The following is a 23,862-nucleotide window of genomic DNA, read 5'->3' on the forward strand; positions in this document are numbered from 1 at the left end:
TATCCTGTCACAAGTGGGGCACTTTTGGGGTTCTACTCTGGGAGGTTCTGGTTTTGAGGAGATGAGGAAGTGGGTCTGGTTATTTGCTTCTGTACCAGGTCGGGAGGGTAGTTGTGGGATGCGAAAGCTGTTTTTAGGTTGTTGGTGTAATGGTTCAGGGATTCCAGACTGGAGCAGATTCGTTTGCCACGAAGACCTAGGCTGTAGGGAAGGGACCGTTTGATGTGGAATGGGTGGCAGCTGTCATAATGGAGGTACTGTTGCTTCTTGGTGGGTTTAATGTGGACGGACTGGCCTTTACAAATGTCTGCTTGTGTCTGTGTATGTGCAGATGGATATGTGTGTGTGTGCGCGCGAGTGTACACCTGTCCTTTTTTCCCCCTAAGCTAAGTCTTTCCACTCCCGGGATTGGAATGACTCCTTACCCTCTCCCTTAAAACCCACATCCTTTCGTCTTTCCCTCTCCTTACCTCTTTCCTGATGAAGCAACCGTTGGTTGCGAAAGCTTGAATTTTGTGTGTATGTTTGTGTTTGTTTGTGTGTCTATTGACCTGCCAGCACTTTCGTTTGGTAAGTCACATCATCTTTGTTTTTAGATATATTTTTCCCACGTGGAATGCTTCCCTCTATTATATTCATACCTCATAAACAGTTGGATTTAGTGGGAATAGATTTGTATGGCCAACTTCCGAGAGCTAAAGGAGGGGTTCAATATATTTTTGTTATTGTACATTTATTTTCAAAATATGTAAAATTTTATCCTTTAAAGAAAGCAACTAGCAAGAAAATAGCAACCAAATTTGTGAAAGACTACTTTATTAAAGTGGGTACACCAAAAGCAATTTTATCAGACAATGGGAGTCTGTTTTGGAAGGAATTTGTAGAAGAATATAATATCAGACATATCCTGACTTCATCTTATTTACCAAAATGTAACCCAACTGAGCATTATATAAGGGAAATTGGAAGAGTATGTAGAACTTACTGCCACAAAGAACATACTAACTGGCTAAATTATATTAATGATTTTGAAGATATTATGAATAGCCTACAACATACTACCACAGGATACTCTCCTTATGAGATCATGTTAGATCAAAAGCCACCTTACTTAATTAAAGAACTTATAGAGTTTCCAGCAAGTAAAAGCATTAACAGCAGCTGAAAGAGAGGAAGTAGTTAGAAGAACCATGAATGACTGTTACAAAAAAAGAGAGAAATGGCATGACTAACACACAAAAAACACAGAATTCAAAGTTGGAGATCTAGTTTTGACAAAAAGTTACACCAAATCTAAAGCTCTAAATAATGAAATTAAAAAATTCTTTGATATTGACATTGGACTATTTGAAATTGTTGAAAACCCACATCCAATTGCATACAGACTTGTATATCCAAAGTCCAAAAAGTTATTTGGACTTAGGAATGTTACACAGCTAAAATTGTACAGACAACCTCAATTACCCATTTAGCATCATGATGTTTGTTATAGGAATGTTACACAGCTAAAATTGTACAGACAACCTTAATTACCCATTTAGCATCATGATGTTTGATCTTTGATATTCAACACACCATCGGAAATTTATTTGAAATGCATCTTACGTTACACAGTCAATATCATACTGTATACTTAGCAAACCCTACAGTGAGTACTTTAACCCAGTGAAAGTGAAATAACTAATAGAAAGAAATTTATTCTTATCTCTGTTATCACTGAATATTTGAACATTTTTTTTAAATTCTTATATTCAGTATGAATTAAAAAGTGATTTGTGGAGTTGAAATAGTTGAGACTACATTCTGTGCACTGTGTAGTCAAGGCAAAATCTGGGGGTGAAAATCCTCTCCGAAACATTTTTTCAGTAATTTTGTGGTGCAATTTAACAGGTAGGGGATCGGTGGTACTTTCATAGATACAACATGTGGCATATGGTGCCTTGCCCCAGCCAGTGACTTCATATTTATTTTCTGGAATCACTCCTCTTCTACTATCCTATCTAGATACTTTAAATGGCTCTGAGCACTATGGGACTTAACATCTGAGTCATCAGTCCCTTTATCTAGATAGTAAGAGCAGTTAGGTTTCTTCGACTATCCTAGGGTATACAGTGTGCAACATGTAAGACACAAGACTATATCTTGAACAGTCACTTAACTTACAGTGTGGGAAAAGTAAACAACACCAATTTCATTTTTTAGTAACCAGTATTTTCAAAAATGATACCCATTTTTCTTATTAAGATTCAAAATGTAGTAGTTTGCCACTGTGTACCAGTAAAATGCAACAGAAGAAGAAAGAGTTTTGTGGTAAGATTTTATGGTGATTTTGTAAGCCATGCCTATGAAATGTAAGACAGGAGAACTTATTTTTGAAATGAACTGATGTTGAATTATGTCTAGAGATGTTTTTCTTATGGAGATAAGTGCACGATAACTATGTATGTTACCGTAGAAATTATTGAAATTCCGAAAGTCTATGAGAGATGATGATGATATTGTGGTAGCAGATTTACAAATGAAGTGGATTATACATTGATATTTGCAATTTTGATTTGATGATGATGATAATGATGATGTTTGCTGAAGTTTAATTTCTTTGACTAATGAATATCTCATACAAGTTGCTTGGCAACCACCTTTGAGTGATATGACGCACACTGTAATCAATTGTTTAACTTGATCCATTTTAACTTTGACAACTGTTGATGTACTGTTACATGTAATATAATTTACAATACTCATTTATTGTCTACGCATTCTCAAACTTACGGCTGTTTATCTACATGCTTATCTGCTTGAAGTACCTTTTACCTCTACTATATACACTACTACTTGAAGATGATTTTCTTACATGAAATATGTCATTGGACTTACACTTGTACTTTACATATGCCTTGTTGATTGGTAGGAGAACATACGTGGCGTGTGGACCAGAATTCTGTAACTTGATTTTGTATTTCTCAGACCTGCCTCCTGAAAGAAAATACTGGCCATAAATGATTCATATTCATAAGTGAAAGAAAAACATAACAAACTCAATAAGGTGAGGTGCGGTGATGACTCATGTCCATGTTATGCTGGAATATTGTAGATTATGGTCTGACTCGTCGCAATTAAAAAAAAAAATGGTTATATAATTTTTCTTTCTCGCTATTCACACCTGACTTTAAGGTGTCAAGCAATTATATGAAAGTTTGTGAATACTCATTGACACATATTGATAATTCTGACAAAGTGATATTCAAGGGTTGTTGTTTCTTGTAGTAAACACACTATTCATTTAAAAAAGTATATTTAACAAGATTATCTTACCTAATTATGCATGAGAAACTTCAAAAAAGGAGAGCATTTTTCGCACTCGAATGATCAGCCCAAAGAGACATTCCACTTTATTTATTGATCTGAAACTTACAGTGATTTGATATGATATTTGTGTACCTTATTTCTATATTTTCATGTTTATGTATTAATTATGTTTGATCTGAACCAGATATCAGAGGAACTGCTTGTAAGTTATCTGGTTATATGTAGCATTTGATACTTGTATTAATCAATACAAAGCTAAATATTTAAATTACTCTGTCTAGCAGAATGCTATTGTTTATCCTTCTTTGATCAGTTAATAGGGAGTGTTAGGGTTAATTTTCTGGGACTGGGAAGGGTGAAGCTGTGGCAAGTCCTTTCTGTAGGGAATGCTGAACACACTTCTCCCTCTGGCGCCACAGTGAAGTACTTAAACAGTGGGGGTCGTGGGTAGGGGAGTAGGGGGGTTTCCTGTCTTAAGGGTTGCAATGGGTAATTTGGAGTTCTATTTAATGTTGTTGTTGTGGTGTGTAAGTGTTATTGTAAAACACATGAAAATGTAGCAGCAAGAATATCAGCATATTTGACAGAAATAAATAAACTCTGATAATTCTTATTTATGTGCTGCTGAGCCTGACCATAATGAGTTTCAATAATTTCCATACTTGACATTAAAATGTATGCACCAAATAACTAATATATCACACCACCACCTCTACCCATAACAACACTGGCGTCATAAATATTTCTATTTAACATTACTGATGAATTAGTTTTGGAAAAATTAATCTTACGCACCAGCCATAAAATTATTCCATTACATAAAGTCTAAGATTTTTCTACTGAATATTATTTTCACTTTTACAATAGAAAAATAATAAATTCTTGTGGATTCTTGTTCGCTGAGTTCAAATATTGTAATATTGATCGAAAGAATTAGTGTCTGATTATTTCTGCAGTTTAAAATTGCCGCTCCATACGCTCACGTAATGGTGGCAAACAAAGCACAATCTGGACTGCTTCGGACACAAAACTTAACACATTCATAGTTGGTTACTTAATTAGAAATAAAATTCTGTACACTAGAGTTCCATTTTGTAAATTTTACATTATATTTTTCCTTTGACCACTTATGACTTCCTTTTATAATATTTAAAGACACAGACCTCAGCTTATCTTCGATCTCATCCACTTCATACAACATAGGGAAGAAGAACATAAGAAGGAAGAATTCCACAGATAATACAAAGCCAATGCACTCTTTTAGTGATATTACCTTTCATTATGTGGTTATTCTTTGTAGGAAACTGGTTATAAAACAATAAAACGTATTGCCATTATTTCACAATATAATAATATTTTACAATATAATAATTCACAATATAACAATAAGTCTTTTCTCAGTTAAAAGTCTTTTCTGGAAAAACACCAGTTAATTCACAAGTCCCGAGCACTGTCCCACTCACTGGTGACACAAAATATTCGCACTGACATTACAGGGTCTGTCATCTTTTCTTCTTCAGCTCCAACACTCCGAATCTTCAATTTCATTTCTTACTTCTCATCAGAGTACCAAGCTGTCCTTCCCTGTGTCCACATGCATATGTCTCTATTGCTGAGACCCTTCTCATTTGCCATGTCAGTTCTTGTCTTTATTATAGGAGGATCCGGGAAACAAGCCAGCATTTCTCCATTATTAAATATACTGAGTTTCAAAGATGTCACATGAATAGATAATCTTTGATATAATTGATATACTACTCACTTATGTTTCATTTTGTTGTGTGTTGAAACCCAAAGTAGTGAAGAACCAAATTTCAAGAAATTTCTTTTATTATAGAGTGCAGTACCTTAGTATAAAAATGTATTTGATGAACCAAAAATATTGAAACAGTCTGTGTACTGTGACTTAATCAATATTTGTACATGTAGTCCAAGTGGACTCTGTGGAGAATTGTCTTTTAGTCAGCCCCAGACGGCAATGTGTGGAAGTGTGATTATTCAGTAATGTATGTGAACATTAGTGTAAAGTGCAGAGACTAGCACAATAGCACTTGAGAATTTTGTACTAGCTATATAATTTGAAATCCAAAGTTACAATTTTATTTCATGTAGTTAATAAGAATATATTTTTAGTCATATGTTATCAAAGAACAAGTTAAAATTGCAAAATGAGATTTAAGACAGCAAATGTTTAAATATGATCAGCTGGAATTTTGCTGAAATGAACATTTCTGTTCAAAACAATCAGTTACACGAAATATGATGGTCATAAAGACTGGAATATTAACCACATTCCAGGTTCTGCAACAAAGAACTTCCGACGAGCAGAGAACCACGTTGAGCTTCAATTCAGTGCTCCTCATTACACATGGTGGAGACTGAACACTTTGGTATATTATGGTATAATGCTGTGCATTACTAAGAAGAACTTGGTGTACCTGCCTACAATAGGAGGTTGCCAAGTACAATCTAATACGGATTTTGAGTATTATAGTATCCGATACTAACACTTGTTCCACAACGCATCGACAGTATGGAGAAAGAGTTATTTACACCAGTGTCTTCATTGCACTCAGGAGAACCTGGAGGCTCTAATGAATGACATAATTATTCAGAAACAAGAGCAAGTCAGCTAACACCTATTAGATAATTTTTCTGATGTTTCAATGAAACTGTTAAGTAAATTATAATTGTATTGAAGTATGTAAGTCCTGTAAATGGTAGTAATATTTAGATTTAAAGTAATTAGGTGAAATCTGGAGTAAATGATCGAGTACACTGGTCGAAATCATTTCTTTGAAATTGAGATGGATTTGTGTTAAAACATTATCTAAATTAAAGTCTGTGGTATTTAAACAAAAAACCAACTGAGAGAATCAAAACTGATTAGAAAATTAAAATATAATTAGCAAAAATGTTATAAGTGGTATGTAAACATAGGCAGTTCTTTAGGCGTTTTGTCAGTAATAAATAAAAGGCCTATTTTGCCACATTCAGTGGGAGACTTGGAAACATATACATTGGTAGGAACACTTTCCGAACCATGTATCTTTTGCATTTCATAAAAATAGTAAAAGTATTGTTAGTATTTCATATTTTGAGTATTTACACACTCCCAAAATGTTAAATGCTTGAACATTGATATATTTATTTTCTCTATAAGATCCAGTGCAACTGTTGAAATATGTCATTAATTTTGAGGCAAGTTTTAATTGTAATTTTATTAAAAAAAACCTTTATAACAATACCGAGGATAATTTAGATTTATATATAAAGGGGCAGCCATGTTGGCATTGGACGGCAGTGTCAAAATGGCTCTAGGCACTATGGGACTTAACATCTGAGGTCATCAGTCCCCTAGACTTAGAACTTCTTAAACCTAACTAACCTAAGGACATCACACACACCCATGCCCAAGACAGGGTTCAAACCTGCGACCGTAGCAGCAGCGTGGTTCCGGACTGAAGCGCCTAGAACCGCTCGGCCACAGCAGCTTGCTGACGGCAGTGTCTTATGAGATGTTGTGCAAGAAGCATGTAGTTGCTTAAGTAAGATATATGTCAGTGATGTAAGCATGCCAGTATTTTTTAGTTTTGTTAAAGTAACATGAAAATTATTAAGTGATGTAGAATAAAGGTTCTGAAACATAATGTTTGTATTTGTCGTTCTTGGTATAAAAACCAAGTTACAGTGGACATGAAGGAACACAGTGCTTGTGGCAAACGCATATAAAAAGCAGTTGGATGAGTACACCCTACATAATTATAAGAATTTTTAATAATAATTTCACATATGTAAATAGTTAAATGATTGCAACAAACTGAAAACTCAGAAAGGTCGGCAGCAGTTTTGTGCACGCAACCTTCATTGAGGCAACCAGCTCTGTCAGAGAGCATTTTACAAGATATGGACTGCATAGAAATCAGCTAGCAACTAAATGCTGGCCAAAGAAATTCTCCAAGCAATACAAGTGGTAGGGGTAGACATGCACGAAAAACTTGTACTAACTGCAATAGGTTCATTGCCAATGACAAAACAAATGGAGAATGCACCAACAGCACATATCTAGAAGAAATTAGGCCTACATCAGAATCAGAATGGGAACCATCATTGTTACCATTGGCATCATCAAAGCAGTAGTAGAAAATGTATCAGCTATAGAAGCACCTCCACAAACCGCAGCAGAAGTTACACCAGCAACAATAACTGCATCCCCGCCAAAGGAAAGAAGAGAATTACAGCAGAAGAAGCAGTATCAAGTGTTATGGGTAAGCAGAAAACAGTGCCTCCTCTCCCTCTACATGTTTTTAGTGGAACACAGCAAGACAAAGAAGCCCATAAAGTAGGTATTGTAAAAGATATTATAGCTACTAACCAAACTGTTCATTCTAAAAACAATAACAATATTTTGGACTAGAGAAAAAATTTTATATTTTTTTGTCTCAGTGAACACAGGTCAACACAGAGCGAATTTACAGCTCTCAAATTTGATAACTATTAAATAGCAAATGGTTACTGCAGAAAAGTGCATAAAAGGGTTCGTGTGGCATTGTATACTGGCCAGTCACTCTGCCATTCCATTAATAGGTTGGATCTAGACTATTTGTGTGATGAACAGAATTTTGAAACCACTGGTATAGTTAGTGACAATTTTAAGTTAGTGATAATAGCCTTATACACATCACCTAAGGGTAACATTAGCGTATTTTTAGAAAAACTGGACATGCTGCTAGATGTATTTAGAAACATAAAATGGTTATATTATGACTTTGTAATAGGTGGAGATTTTAATGCAGATTTTGATGTAACAGCAGCCATACATAGTGTCACTGAACTCAAAAATCTAAGACAGTACAATCTGCACTTTATCAATAATAGACCCACAAGAGATGAAGCATATCTTAACAATATCGTTGACTTTGTCAATACTACAGAAGGATCATGTGATGTGACAGTATTCTCATTGTCAGATCATGATTCTGTATCATTAAATTACATACGTAGGTTCTGTGCTGATAAGAGTAACATTGGTAAGTCTGTCCCAAAAATGGTAATCACTAGACCGGTCACAAATGATAAAATTGACAGATTATTTAAGTCCCTTACTAGCAGAGACTGGTTTGGCCAATGGTCTGGCGACACAAATTATAGTCTATGTAATGACCTCTCAGTAAAACAAATACATGAAAGGTTTTTCAAAGCATTTTTGACACAATTTAATGACTGCATTCCGATAAATAAATGCAAAATAATCGACAAAGGGTCCAAAAGCAAGGGCCTAAACAAACAAAACCCATGGTATACTGCATAACTAACAAATCTGAAAAACCAAGTTATGCTGTTGCACAGTTCACACAAAAATCTGAAGACCGATCATGCCAGATCAGCCTATGTTCAATGCAGGAATAAGTACAAAAAAGCCATTTTGGAAGCCAAAAGAGCACACAACTTCAGCAGTATTGAGAATTCCATGAATAAATGCAAAGCTGCATTTAAAAAATCAGTATATGCCCTCAGAAATTCAATGATTTCTTTATTAAATCAGTACAAGAAGTATGAAATACTATCACCAAACCTCTCATCTCAGATTCTTTCAAAAAATGTCTGTAAACCACTAGTAACTACAAGTATGTTTACCTTTCTCTGAGGTCTCACCTAGTCTCGTCCTAAAAATAGTTGAACATCTGAAATCATCTGAGAGAGTAGACATATATGACATTTCTTGTAACATTCTAAAAAAAAGTAATAGATTGCATTGTGTATCCTTTAACACAGCATAAATAAGTGTGTATCTGAGGGATATTTCCTGATGAGCTAAAAGTGTCTAGGGTAGTCCCAATATACAGGGTGAGGCAGAAAGGACGGACGTTTTTAGAACAGTTAGCATTCAGGCTCAGGCGGTCGGAGTGGGGGGAGTGATGTAGTAATGTGATCAGTAGCTCCTGCCATTTTGTTTCGTCAAGGTCATGGAGCCGTGGGCTGTGCAACATCGTGTGTTTATCTACGACAGTTTTGTGCACAATAGTGAGTCTATCGTTGCAGTGCAGCTTGAGTTTCGTCACCATTTCAATCTTGCTAGACATGATGGTGTTCCCATTCGTAACACCGTTTTACGTTGGGTAGCATCATTTTGAACACAAGGAACAGTTATGAACAAAATACCACCAGGAGCTCCTCACTCAGTTCGGACACAAGAAAACGTGGAAAGAGTTTGGCAAGCCATACTCCGTAGTCCTGGCCGATCTGCTAGAAGACACTCGGCTGAGCTGCGCCTCAGTAATCACTTGGTAATGGGTATTTTGCATACTAACCTAAAATTTCATACCTACAAAATGGCCATTGTGCAAAAATTAAACCAAAGAGTTTATGAACAGTGGCTAAATTTTGCCCAAGAATAGGAGGCCATATTTGAGCAAAATGACAACATTATTTTGCTTATGAGTGATGAAGCTCTTTTCCATTTGAATGGAATGGTAAATCAGCAGAACTGTTGTTATTGGGCCAGTGAAAAACGAAAACTACTGCATGAGAAACCATTACATAGTCCGAAGGTGACTGTTTGGTTTGCTGTGACAGGTACAGATGTTATTGGTCCATACTTTTTCCAAGATGAGAACGGGAACACTGTAACCGTAACCTCTGAACGTCAGCAGGCTGGAGCTACAGCTCACATGGCAAGATTGACTATGGAAACAATTAAGACTGTTTTTCATGGTAGGGTGGTTTCCTGGTTCAGGGACATTCATTGGCCTCCTTGTTCCCCTGACCTATCCATGTGTGACTACTTTTTATGGGGTTATCTCAAATCACATGTGTATGCGCATAAACCATGTACACTTGAAGAACTGAAGGAAGCTGTTCATGTGGAAATTGTCCAAATAGACAGAGGCATGTTGCAGAGCGTTGAAGCCAACTTCCGAGAGCGCATTGAGAAGTGCATCACTGAAAATGGCCGTCACCTGGGAGATGTTGTTTTCAAACATTAATTTTGTTAAATGGCAACATTATTTGAGTGTTATTCTGTAATTAAAAACTTTTTGAAGCACTCCTAACAATGTATTCTTCATTTGAAAAGCATTCATCCTTTATGCCCAATCCCGTATTTTTTAAAAAAAGGAGATATTGACTCATCTTCAAGTTACAGACCAATTTCCATAGTCCCAGCTCTCTCTAAAGTGTTTGAATGTGTAATATACCAACAGTTGTCCATGTACTTTGAAAATGTAGGAATAATTAGCGAATTACAGTATTGTTTTAGGAAAAACTTGTCACCTATTGATGCTATAGCCTCAGTAGTCAAACACATACAAGTGTTTGAGGGTAAAGGATTTTATCAAGTCACCTTTTGTGATCTAAATGAGGCTTTTGACTGTGTAGAGCATAAAATACTCCTAGAAAAAATGGAGTACTACAGCATTCAAGGTAACAGCCTTAAACTATTAAAATCATACCTACAGGATCACGGCCGCCACATAGTGCTACTTTGTGACCTCGGCAGCGGCGGCCGTGACGTCATGGCCGAGGATCGGTGGGTGACTGGGGCTCGTTGGCAAGTAATCAGTTACGTAAAAATGCCCTCATTTGTATTACAAATGAAGTTGCGAGTAGGTATACGTATAAGGGGCAGTGTTGGAGTGAACAACGATTGCAGTCAGTACCTGATGAACAAATGCTAAAGTCATTGGGCTGAACAGTGAAATATTTACTTGCAAACAGTTGCGTCTAGAAGACAAAGGTATTTATTATATTATTTTAATTAGTGCGCTTTATCTCGGAGCGATACAATGAGTTCATCCGATTCCAACGAAAGTAATAACAGTCTTTCGTTATTGAGCGATGAATCGTTTCCTCCGAGACGAACATTAATAACCAAGCTGTACGTCGCTTAATTTTTGAAAGTGATAGTGATGGCGGGAAGAAGAACCATCTCAAATTCGTGGCAGAGAAATCGTCGTTGTGCAGACTGGGCCGAATATATTGACGAAAAAGTACCTGTATCTACAAGAGACTTGCAGTACGGTGGACAAACAATAGTATTAAAAGGTTTGGGATGGCCAAGCTGTTTCTATGACAACGTTGTAATGAAATCTGTACAAAGTACCACTTATTAATTATTTACTAGAAACGAAGAATTTTAAAGACATTTTAATTGGAGTGCTATCGCTTTTAGAAGATATGATCATTTTATGCGAATTTGTTCATTAAAAGATAAAGATTTAATAACGTGGACACGATTTTGATACAATGCGTAAATTACGATATAGAATTAAAATTGTGAATGTAAATTATAAATTAATATCACTTAATCAACCACACAATTACTGTCTTAGACATTACGACCATGTGCATAAACATGTTGTATACAATGTATTGTGTACAAATTGTTATTTAAATGTTATTATTAACACTCAAGATGAAGGAAAATTACGAATACTGACTAATAACCATTTTGTGAGTCGACCTAGTAATGTATTAGGCTATATTTAGCTGAACAACCGACTCAGGATCGTTATGGGTTTACTGCTCAAGAAATACTTTGTATATACTTTGTAGGTAGAGAAAAGACCAGTATTGAATTAGTGAAAATAGGTGTACTACGGGGATCTGTACTGGGGCCTTTTATGTTCCTAATAATGATTAATGATCTGCCATCATTCATCGAGTCCCTGACAGTACTATAAGCAGATGATACAACTTTCCTTCATTGCAATAATGATGTCAGTAGCCCCAAAGCTTGTGTTGCAGAGGCAATGGCTCAAGCATCCTATTGGTTTAAAGCAAACGGCTTCCTACTGAATGATAACAAAACGCAGCAGATGGTTTTTAGTCTAAAAGACAAGCCTCCATCACATGATCCTAGTTGTGTTAAGTTTTTAGGAGTATATATAGATGAAAAATTGTTCTGGGGTCACATGTACAATATATTAGTGGTAAATTATCTAGAGTGATGTATTTGCTACGGCGACTTTAGGACTGTGTACCTCAAAATTATGTTAGAATATCGTATTTTGCATTTTTCCAAAGCATCCTAACATATGGTAATATTTTATGGGGGAACTTGAGTCCAGTGCGTGACATCCTAATACTACAAAAGAAAACCATTAGGATTACTGGTTCTCCATACAAAGCACACTGCAAACCATTGTTCTGTGAACAAAAAATCATAACTGTAATAAACCTATATATTTACTATGTTTTACTAAGCACAAAAAAGAAGTTACCGGAAGCGAAACAGAGGGAAAATATACATTTCTACAACACGGGGAGGAGCAGATGCATTTATACTCCTTACCACAGACTGTCAAAGTCACTTAACAGCTATGAACTGATGGGGCACGAATTATTTAATAAGCTTCTGTAATATATACAAGAACTACCTGAACAAGCATTCAAACAAAAACTATACGAATGGCTAGTTGCTCACGCATTCTATGACATAAATGATTATTTTAAATGTAATATAATTTTGTAGTAGGCCTATTAATGACATGCCTCTTGTTTTCTTTGGTTTAACAGTTATATTGTATAAGCCGGACGTTGTCTATTGCTGTAATGGCCGAATGACAATAAAATTATTATTATTGTTATGGTTTCTTTTCATGCCAAAATGCATTGAGGTGTGAGCAGGAGCATTATCGTGATGCAATTTCCATGAGTAATTTCGCCAGATTTTTGGTCGTTTTCTTCTGATTGCATCAAGCAAATGGCGCATATATTCCAGGTAATTTTACTTATTGACTGGATGACCATAAGGCAGGAATTCATGAAGTCCTATCCGATTGTAGTCGAAGAAAACAGTGAGAAGAACATTAACATGTTGTGAAACTTTTCGAATTTTTTTTCGGTCTTGGATTTTCAGGCAGTTTCCATTGGGACAACTGGACCTCGATTTCAACATCATACCTGTATACTCATGCTTCGTCACCTTTTATAACCTTCTTTTTAAGTTCTGGGTCATTGTCGACTTCATTCAGCAATTCCTGAGTGATGTCTATGTGATGTTGTTTTTGGTCGACATTCAACAATTTCGGAACAAACTTTGCTGCTACACGTTTCATGCCCAAAACATACGAAAAAATTTCTTGGCATGAGCCTAAGGATATGCCAACGTCATCACCATCTCTGATGATTCGGCGACTTTTCAGAAATATCTTCTTTACTTCGTCCACATTGTTGTCAGTAATATATGTGCTAGAGCATCCAGAGCAGTTGTCGATTTCAACGTCTTCTTGTGCCTTTTTGAAACGTTTATACTACTCATAAACTCTTGTCTTACTTACATACTGTAGGTTCGCCAAGACCCACAGACAGTCCCAGATCTACAATATTTCCGAACCAGAGCAAAAACCTGATATTAGTGCCGTCCCCTTCCCCTCCCACACCCACACCCTCACCCTCGACCTTTTGAGATAGGACGTCGAAAACATTAAAAAAATCGATTTTTCAAAAATGTGTTCATTTTGTAGCACACATCTGCCTGAAAAGTTTGGTGTACAAAACATATATGTTCGCGGAAATTAAGATATATTATTTTGTCCTAACTGTGCCAAAGTTCACTGCTACATGCACGTCTCTTCACGCAGCATTCTTCTGTCGCACGTCTCTGTATTTTCGCTCTGTGGAATTGAAACGCGTATATTTTGTAATGGAAGCCATCAAATCTATATTAAGGACAGTGGAAATAAAAATATCTGGTGGTGCCTCTCCTGCTCCTAGTCGGCCTGTTTAACATCCTACACCTTTAAAAAAAAACTCACAATTCATACAGAGTGGGATTATTTGTGACCGGGAGAATAAGAACTCTTCAGAAAGTTTGCTCTCTTTATTGCCTATTAGGTAATAACTTTCTCTTTTGTGTGACATAAAATGAAATGTAGGAAACATAAAAGCAGTGAAGAGAAGAGACAAGCAAGAGGGTACACTTTTCTTCTATCCTTCGGTCCTAGCATTTTTTTTTATCTCTAATCGTGCTACAGTTTTACAAGTCGTGCTTTCCTTTCTGCGAAAATATCTATTACCTCATCAAAGTTCGTCAAACGTTTCGCTATTTGAAAAATCAAAATGTCGTTGTCTAATACTGGAAAAGCGGTTAATACGAATAGTACCCAAGACTAGAGTGGTTTCTCGATCTGATTACGTATTTTGTAAATTTTCGCTAGATAAAACGAAATAAGCCTTTTTAATATTGCAGCTATTGTAACAAACGCCAAGTAAGCGAGACTATTTTGGCACAAATGGTCATTTTTATCTACCTCATTTCTGTAATACCAGGACAGAATATAGCTCACGAAGTACCAATAGGGAAAATATAATTTGTGTGAAGTCCCCATTTATTCTCCTTCTTCGTTCTAACAATATATCTTATCACTAATTCTGTAACTATTCCTGCCATTGTTAAAACTTACTCTCCACTTAACTTCACTAATCGTTCCAGAATCGCTGGTTTAGTTATCCCACATTTATTCTCCGGTTAGGCGTTATTACATGTTCGTACAATGCGTTTTTGCGCTATTCTGAGAATAGAATTAAACGGCTGCTAACTTGGGACTGTGCAACCGGCTCTTAGTAATTTAGCGATCTGGCAAAAATTTTGCCAAATTTCATTTTCTTGGATACGCCAAGAACATAATATGTAATCTTTCTCGCATGTTATTCCTGTTAGTCGTTTTTTCAGTCTGGTAGTGTGAATCTATGGATTTCGCTAATAATTATAACAGCCTTATCATTCCTACACAATCAACCACATAAACAAACAGTGAATGGCATTCAACCATTCAGGTTTATTCGCTCAGCTCGTAGGTCCCCATTCCCTTTTGTCCGCGGGAAAGTTTTTTATTTCTAGGATTCACATGGCACAGATATCACATATACTATGCACGCATTCAAAAATCTGCTTATGAATGGTTTAGAAATCAACTTACAATATGTCAAAAATGTTGAAAAACTAAAAGGGATGCGTTTCAAAATCATATGAACAATCGATAGACCAACGTGCGCTTTGTAAAACGTTTTTTTCTTCAAGAATATGAATTTGGCGCCCTCTGGAACTGCCGCCCCGTGCAGATAACCCCCCCCCCCCCTCCACCGACCAAGATCCGGGCCTGGTCAACATTTCGTATGCAGTGCTGCACTTTATTCGATTTTTCATGCGAAATTTAATGCAGATTCTTTAATCCATCTTTTTCGAAAGTAAAAATTTTCCAAGCACTTGAAAACACCTACTACTTTCTGACTCCCAACAACAAACTAAATATTCAAAACAGCTGAAAACGCAAACATGCAGTACATCAGGAATCTGTGTACCAGCAAGATAAAAACAACTGAAACTTTACCAGTAAATTCTTTTGTGATACACGACACATCACTTGTTGAATTTGCCATTGTGTTTTAATAAGACTCTCCATAATGCTGTCGACTAATGATACAGTTGTGCTATGTTGTACATGAGGCACCACCCACTGGGCTTTGCCCGTCTGACATCAGAATGCACTAGGGGATTTCGTGAAGATGAGGGATTGGGACGTGTGTGTGTGTGTGTGTGTGTGTGTGTGTTTTCAGTGTGTAAGCTTGTGCTTGGTGTTTTGTTTGCGTCGTTGGTCCCTAAAGTGGGGCATAAATTTTAATTCTGAGCGTTTGTAAAAGCTTCTGGTTGTTTGTGTCTTAAACTCTGAACGAGAATGTGGCCCAAAGTTTGTGTTGTTTTGTAAAATTTTGTGGCTTTGCCCTGAGTAAGTGTATATATGATGGGTTGGCCTGAAATGTCTCTCATATGTGTGTTGGGGATGTATCTACCAGCATCTGATATGACACAGAAAACTTCATTTTAGAGACATTCAGTCATGTTAGTGCTGTGTCTGACACCATAGAGCACACTTCCAAGCTATACAAGATGACTGGAAGTAAGAGCTTGTGCCAGAGGAGCGGTTTGTACTAAACAGTTCATCTGTCATATTTGAGGAGGGAATACAACTTACAGAAGAGTCTGCAGCCTTTGTTTGTTGCAGTGGTGAGATGCTTGGTCCACATTAGGCATTGATCAATCTCAAAACCCAGGTACTTTACATACCTAATCAGTTCCTGCCATCGATGGCGAGGTGACGATCAGGGGGTAAAATAGGTCACATGGCGCTTTGCAGGGCTAATCTTGATGTTCCATCGATTACACCACTGCATAATCCTGTCCAGATGTTGTAGACTGCGATGTATATGGAGGATGCTGTGACTACTTTTGTAAATGGTGGTATCATTCATGTGTGTGGTATAAAGGGCAGGACCTTAAACCGAGCCTTGCAGGACTCCTGCTGCTACCTGCCATGTCTCCATGTCTAGCTGGACTTGTCTCTGTTCCTTATGAACGACTATCGTCCTTTAACGAAGGAGTCAATGATCGAGATGATGTGTCTTGTATATCCTATTTGATCTAGCTTGTAAATTAGTCCAGTGTGCCAGATGTGGTCAAACTCCTTCTCTATACCCAGGAGTACTGATCCTATTGCTTTTCTCCTTGCCCTGGCCAGACAAATGTTTTATACTGACTGGGAAAATTTCTGGATACTGGAATGCTCAGCAAGGAATCCAAACGGTTTGGGCATAATAATATAGTTTTCAGTCAGGAACTGATGGAGTGTTGAAAGAATTATTAATTCTATGATTTTTCTGAGGCTGGTTAGGAGGGGGGCCTGTAGCTTTTGGGAAGGAGTAGGTTTTTGTTAGGTTGAGGCAGGGTGATGACCTTCGCAGTTTTCCACGCTGAGGGGAAGTATGTGAGCCTCAGGCAGGCGTTATAAACGCTTGCTAGGTTTGTTATCGTGGGAGGGCGAAGATGCTGTAGGAGGGGGGGGATACAGATTCGGTTGGGGCCAGGAGTCTTGTGTGTACCCTGATGCTTGATGATTGCACACATTGTCGGCTCGTTAATGGGCCTAAATTCTGTTATTGGGTGCATCTTTCTTATCTGACTCACTCATCCAATAACTACTCTCAATAACTATTCTCTTCTGCCTAATGCTCTCATCATCGTGGATGACGTGAGTTTAGAAATGTGTCTCCAATGATTTTGTCATTACATCCACCTTTTTTTGCTTGTATGCAAGACCATTCTCGCTGTGCAGTGGCTTGTTTTCCCTGGTGGGAGCTACCCGCTGCCAGGTTGTTTTCCAAATTCTGCGTCTGGATAAGTCTGCTTCGGCAGATCCTAGTTTTTCCTCCCAGCAATGGTTCCTGTGCTCTTGTTATCATTGTTTCATCTGGTCATCTAGACTCTGCAACAAGTGGCGGTTTACTATGTCGCGATAGCATTGTCACAGACTTCGCCACCTGCGTTTGGCGACTGTGAGGTCCCAGATGTGAGGAGGCTTGGCCCCTGGCGTCGTAGCCCACACGCTAGTTGCATGAGCACAGGCCAGAAGGATGCCAGTGAATTTTTCAATGGCTACATCCACTTCTCCTTTCATCTGTAGCGGCGGAATTTCCTCCATGTTCTCTCCTCTCCCAGGTAGTTATATCTGTCCCAGTTTATCACTTGTGTGCTTATCATTCTCCCAGCATTATCTTCGACATTGCCGAGATCCAGCAAGATCTGTGCTCAGAGCTCAGCTCGTAGTGCACTGTGGCTGATATATCGAGATCCAAGTTTTTCGCGACAAAAATGTCTAGTATATCAGAATTCTTGTTCGTGTCGCCAGGAATGTGCGTGGCTCTTCAAGGGAAATGACACTAAGAGTGGCGCGCCTCTCAAAGAACCCTGCAAAGTCCTGTCACTTGCATTCTCAGCACGACAGCCCCAGCCTCTATGTTTCGAATTTGGGTCCTCTCCCATAAATACGTGATTGCTAGTCCTTAGCAGCACCTGAAGGTCCTGTACAGAGATACGCGAACTAGGAGGAGGGAGGGGGCGGGCAATAGGCCGAAATAATTTGCCAATGGTTTTGTCCAATTTTGATATTTATACCGGCAGCCTCGATATTCTGAGCCTGTGGAAGCTCCAAGGAGCAGTGTTCCACCACCTGGGTGGCCCACACAATCAAACCGGTGGATGGCATAGTTTCTGACAGCGAATTGGTCTTGAGGTTTCAGGTAAATTTCTATTAGACACAAAATATAGACAGCATGCCAGTCTAGAAAGTCTTCCATAACAGTTTTTCTTGTATTAACGTCCTTTGCGTTCCAGGTTGCAATTTTTAGTTTGTTGGACCTACGGCAATCCATCAAAGCACAAAGCTTTGCCAAGATGTCCTTAAATGTGGAGAAGAATGCAGAAAGGCTTATTCCAGCAAACAGCTGCCGCAGCTCTCTCAACTCGTAGAGGAACGTAGCCAGTAGAGCGCTAGGGGAAGACTGCACCTCACCGCACCTGGGGGTGGAAAAAGCTGAGGTGGTGGGGTGCGTTCAGTCAGGTGACGCTGGCCATTGGGATATGTAGTGGGGCAAGCGCAGGGTATGATTGAGTCTCTGGCACATTCGGTATATGGCTACATGGTGGCAGAGCTCGAACATGTGAACATGTTACTGTGACTGAGGGAGGAGACCTCACAGTCGCTGTCGCAGCTGTGGCAGCAGACCACGAGGATGACCACAGGGGGCGACTCGACGTCAGTTTCAGTCTTGTGGGGCAGTGGCTGTAGTTAGCCAGCTGGCCATCTCTGCGGATTGCATACTTTGCTGGCGTTTCATGCTTTTTGGTGCATGGTTAGTAAGGTGGGGCCAGCACATTTGATGCACTTGTGTGGGTGGCTACAGTTCTCACCGCTATGAAAGAGCTTCTGGCACTCGTGGCACTGTACAGGGCCTCAAGATCGCCAATATTTTTCGATAGTGACATCGCAATGTAACGTGTTTTATCATGTATAATTCTCTGTTCTTTTGGTCTGGATGTAGTATTTCCTTGGACGATATGCGCTTTTTGCAACCCTCTGTTTGTTTTTCTGGGTCAGAGGCGTGCGTTTCTTGTTTGACTTCGATCACTTTAAATTTGTGGAAGATTTGGTCCTCCTTAATTTCTACTGGGTCAGTGTCATGAGGGAGTCCTTTGATCATCGCCTTGAAGGGTCACACTCTGTTGTGGGATAAGTGTGGTGGGGGATGTTATTCTGTTACTCTTTTATCTTTCTGTAGTTGGGTTGTGTGGAGGCCTGAAATTTGACTGATGTGCTCCTGCATGAGGTGTTGAAGCCACCTTTCAGCTTGGGAGCAATCTCTTTGATAATTTTCATTGTACCTTTTTGTATAGTGGCGATGATTGGGGGGGGATCTTTACCTCTTCTGTCGTTGCTGGATCCCTGAGGATGAGGATTGATCTTCCTTCACCATGATTTCTTCTGCCTCTGGGTTTAAGATCAGGGTAAAGATGTTCGAGGTGGTATGTTGGCGACTACAAACCCCTCACTCAGCTCCATGTCATGTCCAGTGGTGGCAGTGGTGGAAGATTCCAAAGTGAGCTGGCTAGGAGCTGGACGCTTGGTCGCTGGGATCATGTCTGTGTTATGTTGTTCCATGTTTTAGCCTTTGTAATGTTTGTGGTAGTATGGCTGGAGGAGCCCTGAGGCTGGGCGCTGCAGCAGACGAGAGATTTAGGTTTACCCAGTGTGTTTGCAGAAGTGGTTTCTGAACTCAGACTGTCACAGCCAAGGGCGCTGGTTGTTCATTCATTGGCACTGTTAGCATAGACTATGTGCAGATATCTGTCTAATACCACAGGCCCTGGCGTAGGAATTTCCCTACTCTTGGGGAGCAGGGAGGATGCCCTGTGGCAGTTCCTGAAACTAAAACGAAAACAGTCCGAACCCCCTCACCTCCCCCCCCCCACCCCGCCTCGGCCACCGCACTGACAGTAGACCAGCAGCAACTGTGGCACAAAGGGACTACCCCCAAGTCTTCACACAACAATTTTGATGTGCCCACACAAAACATGCGCATTGGTCACTGTTCGATCTTCTCAGTCACCTCTATTTATCCTACCTATTAATTCCAGACTGACTAGCAATGCTAAGGAATCAGCCAAATGAGTGTGTTGATTACAACTTCTTTGTGGATGAGTTAACAGTTCCTTATTGTTTCTTCTAAATTCTAGCTTAGCGACTACATTCCTTATTGCAAGTTTTATGTGGTCATTCCACTTCAGGGTACTCTAGACTGATGCTCAATTGTTTTACGACCTTTACTGTCTCCAGTAATTTATCCACTGTGTCTGACATCATATACTAGATCATTTACATATAATGTGACCAGTAACAGCCCTTAAACACTCCCTTTCAGTTTTCCTGAAGGTACTTTTATATCTGATTGTTTCATCCCATTAAGAAAAACACATTGATGTCTATCTGTTAGGAAATCCTGAGTGGAGCTGATATCATATTAAAAAAACTCATAATTTGTTCACCAACTGGTAGTGCTGAACTGTATCCTGTACTTTCTGAAAGACAAAGAATGTGGCTTCAGCCTGGATGCCATTACCCAAGGCTCTTTGGATCTCATGGATGAACAGAGTGAGCAGAATTTCACAAGTTCTCTTTTAAAAGAATCCATGATGAGACCTACAAAGGAGATTTTTGTTTTCCAAAAGGTTGTTAATATGTGACCATATAAAGCATGGAAAATTTGGAAATTTATGTTAAGTTTCTGTGGGACCAAACTGCTGAGGTCATTGGTCCCTAGGCTTACACACTACTTAATCTAACTTAAACTAACTTACGCTAAGGACAACACATACACCTATACCCGAGGGAGGACTCAATCCTCCGACAGGGGGAGCTGCATGAACTGTGGCAAGGCACCTCAAACCACACGGCTACCCAACTATAAAGCTTGTTTGAAAGTTTAACGACTCATTAACATCAGTAGTATGAGCCTATGATAACGACCATATGCCCACTGCCCTTCTTGAAACCAGAAGCCTTTCGTATTCGCTTGGAAATCTTCATTGTTCCCATGATTTGCGATTAACTAGTGATGGAAACGGTTAAAGGTTATTGCTTTTTCTGTATAGAGTTTTACAGGTAATTCATTAGACCCAGTTATATTTCCCCTGTTGAACAATTCTAGCTGATTTTCTATTTCATGGTTACTTACCTCGATATCTGCCATTTCAGCATTTGTGCAACAATTAAAACGAGCAACGGTATTTTAGTGGTCAGGAGTGGGTGGTCTCCTGTGGTGGGATGTGAAAGTAGGTTGTCAGTGGTCAGGAAGGTAGTAGTTCACCAACGTGGATGGGTGACAGTGGAGTGGCAGGTGAATGCCTGGCCATTGTTCAATATATCATGAAGAAAACAGTACTGTTAACATTAATTTCATTGCTCAGCGAACTAAAACAGTATTGATGGTGCTTGGAGGAGCCAATCCCTCTGTAGACACAAGCTGTACCACCCAGTGGGTAGGTGATGAAGTAGGTAAGTGGCCTTGTACCACATACAGAACACAGCATCATTCAGCAGCAAGTGACAGCCAGCATAGCAATGAGATCAGCATGGGAGAAAGGTTACAACCTCAAACATTACCCACCATTTAGGATGTTGACAGGGACTGGAGGTTGGCCTACTGGCAACCCACTGGCTGCAGGGCGCTAAGGCAGCGGCATCAGACTTACTGCAGACGGTAGCCGTATAGCCCGAGGAGGCTGAGTCTCGTGGTGGCACCTTGTTGACCTGTGTCGACTCAAAGACCAACTTAGTAGATCTCCTTTTAAAGCTGGCATCTGTCGTACATCTGTCGAGAAATGAGTAGTATTTATTTGGGCCACCTCAATTTTGTTTTTGCAAGGCATCGATTCCCACACAACAGACTGAAAAATCAGTCATGTAGCAATCAGATCATCAACGCCACAGTGGCTCTGCCTTTTCAATGCACCAACGGTATTACAACTCTGGTCACCTTGCAGAACTGGGGTATGTGGTAACTGTCCCATTGCTATGGCCACAATACTTGTGTATGAACAGGTCACTGCTGATGCAATCACTCAGCAGGCTCTGGTGTCACCCGCTCCCATGAGCCTTTTGGAATAAATGTACTCTTTGAAGATGGCTGGCAAGTCAGTCACAGAGTCATGTGGCTCTACGTTTGTATGCATTTTTCCTAGGTTAAAATCTGATTATGGTTTGTGGTATTCACTTTCACAGCTACAGGGAGTGTTCTCTGACATAGTGTGTTCTTGTTTAGTTATTAGGTATTTCAAATCAAAGTGGTTAAAGTACTGTCATGCGTTTGTCCATTGGCACTGTTTCACTGTGTGGGTGGAGATGCCTTTGCCCTCCCACTGGCCAAGCTCGTGTTAGTTTACCAAGGCAGCCGCGTCAGTTCTTGCATGTCAGCATTCCAAACCATACTGCACCATGTGCTATAATACCTCTCCAGCCACAGCGGAATCCGACGTGTCAGCAGCAGCCACCAGCTGTTCTGCTCTGCACCATGACATAAGCAGCAGTGGCCACGAGCTGTGCTCCCTTCTGCCAATGAACAATTGTAGGTCACCCTGCAGGGCCGAATATTGGTGGAAAAGTGGTACTCTGTGAGACTGCATACTGAATGCCTACGCCCAGTCATAAGTCAAGCAGACAAAGCAGTGACACCACCAAACCAGATGCTGACAAGAGGAGGGCAGTATGAGGCAAGACTCTAGCTCAAGCCATCAATGTACACCCAGAATGGAAAATTAGAGGAAGAACTCATGCCTATTTCCACCAGTCAAAATGGGGTATTACAGCCATAGACAAAATACTAAGCAAAATAGGAGTGGAAAAAAGCTAATCATACTTCATCTGCCTTGCTAACCATCTTAGAGTTAGTGTTTTCCTTAATTTTTCAAACTAAACTGGCCTGACTAAATAGTGAAAACAGACAATTTAGATATGAGAAACAGAGAGAATCTAATACGGTTAAAGACTTACAAATACAAACTCTGCAAGAGAAGTCTGAGAAAATACAAAACGAAAATAGGGAATCGAGTGTAGTGAACCAAGATTTGCAGAAACAAATTATAGATTGACCTGATAAGTCACAGAACAAGGCGAGACACAAGTACGGACACTGAAATACGCTACTGTCTTAACAGGAGATTCCAAAACTAAAGATACGCGAAAAAATAGAGCAGGTTGAAATAAATTAGGCCACAACACTATATATCAAAGTGAAACCATCACGACGCCAAATCTGTATGACAGATCAGTACAAAGAACTTAGAAGGAAAGAAAATCTACATATCAAGTAAACCACAACTACTCAGACTGCAGTCATAGCAGAAGCAGCAACACAGAAGGATTGTTGAAAAATAATAAAAAAAACAAGACCTTCACAGCATTGTCTGTGAAGGGCCTCAAAAATACAAGCTATTCATGGTAGTGTATCACATGCAAAATACGTTCACTGACAAATTTCTAGAAAGCGTTTATGAGCAGAATTTGAGTGGTGTCACCATAAAAGAAGACTTCAACAGAGAAGTCAAAAGAAGGTCTGAAATAGAGCTTGACGAAGGGATTTCAACAATCAGGTACTGGAAGTTACCCCCCACCTATACAGAGTCCCAACAAACAGGCTCTACATATGCTTCGAATCACTACCTGT

This window comes from Schistocerca nitens, chromosome 9 (genome assembly GCF_023898315.1).
Source record: "Schistocerca nitens isolate TAMUIC-IGC-003100 chromosome 9, iqSchNite1.1, whole genome shotgun sequence".
NCBI lineage: Eukaryota > Metazoa > Arthropoda > Insecta > Orthoptera > Acrididae > Schistocerca > Schistocerca nitens.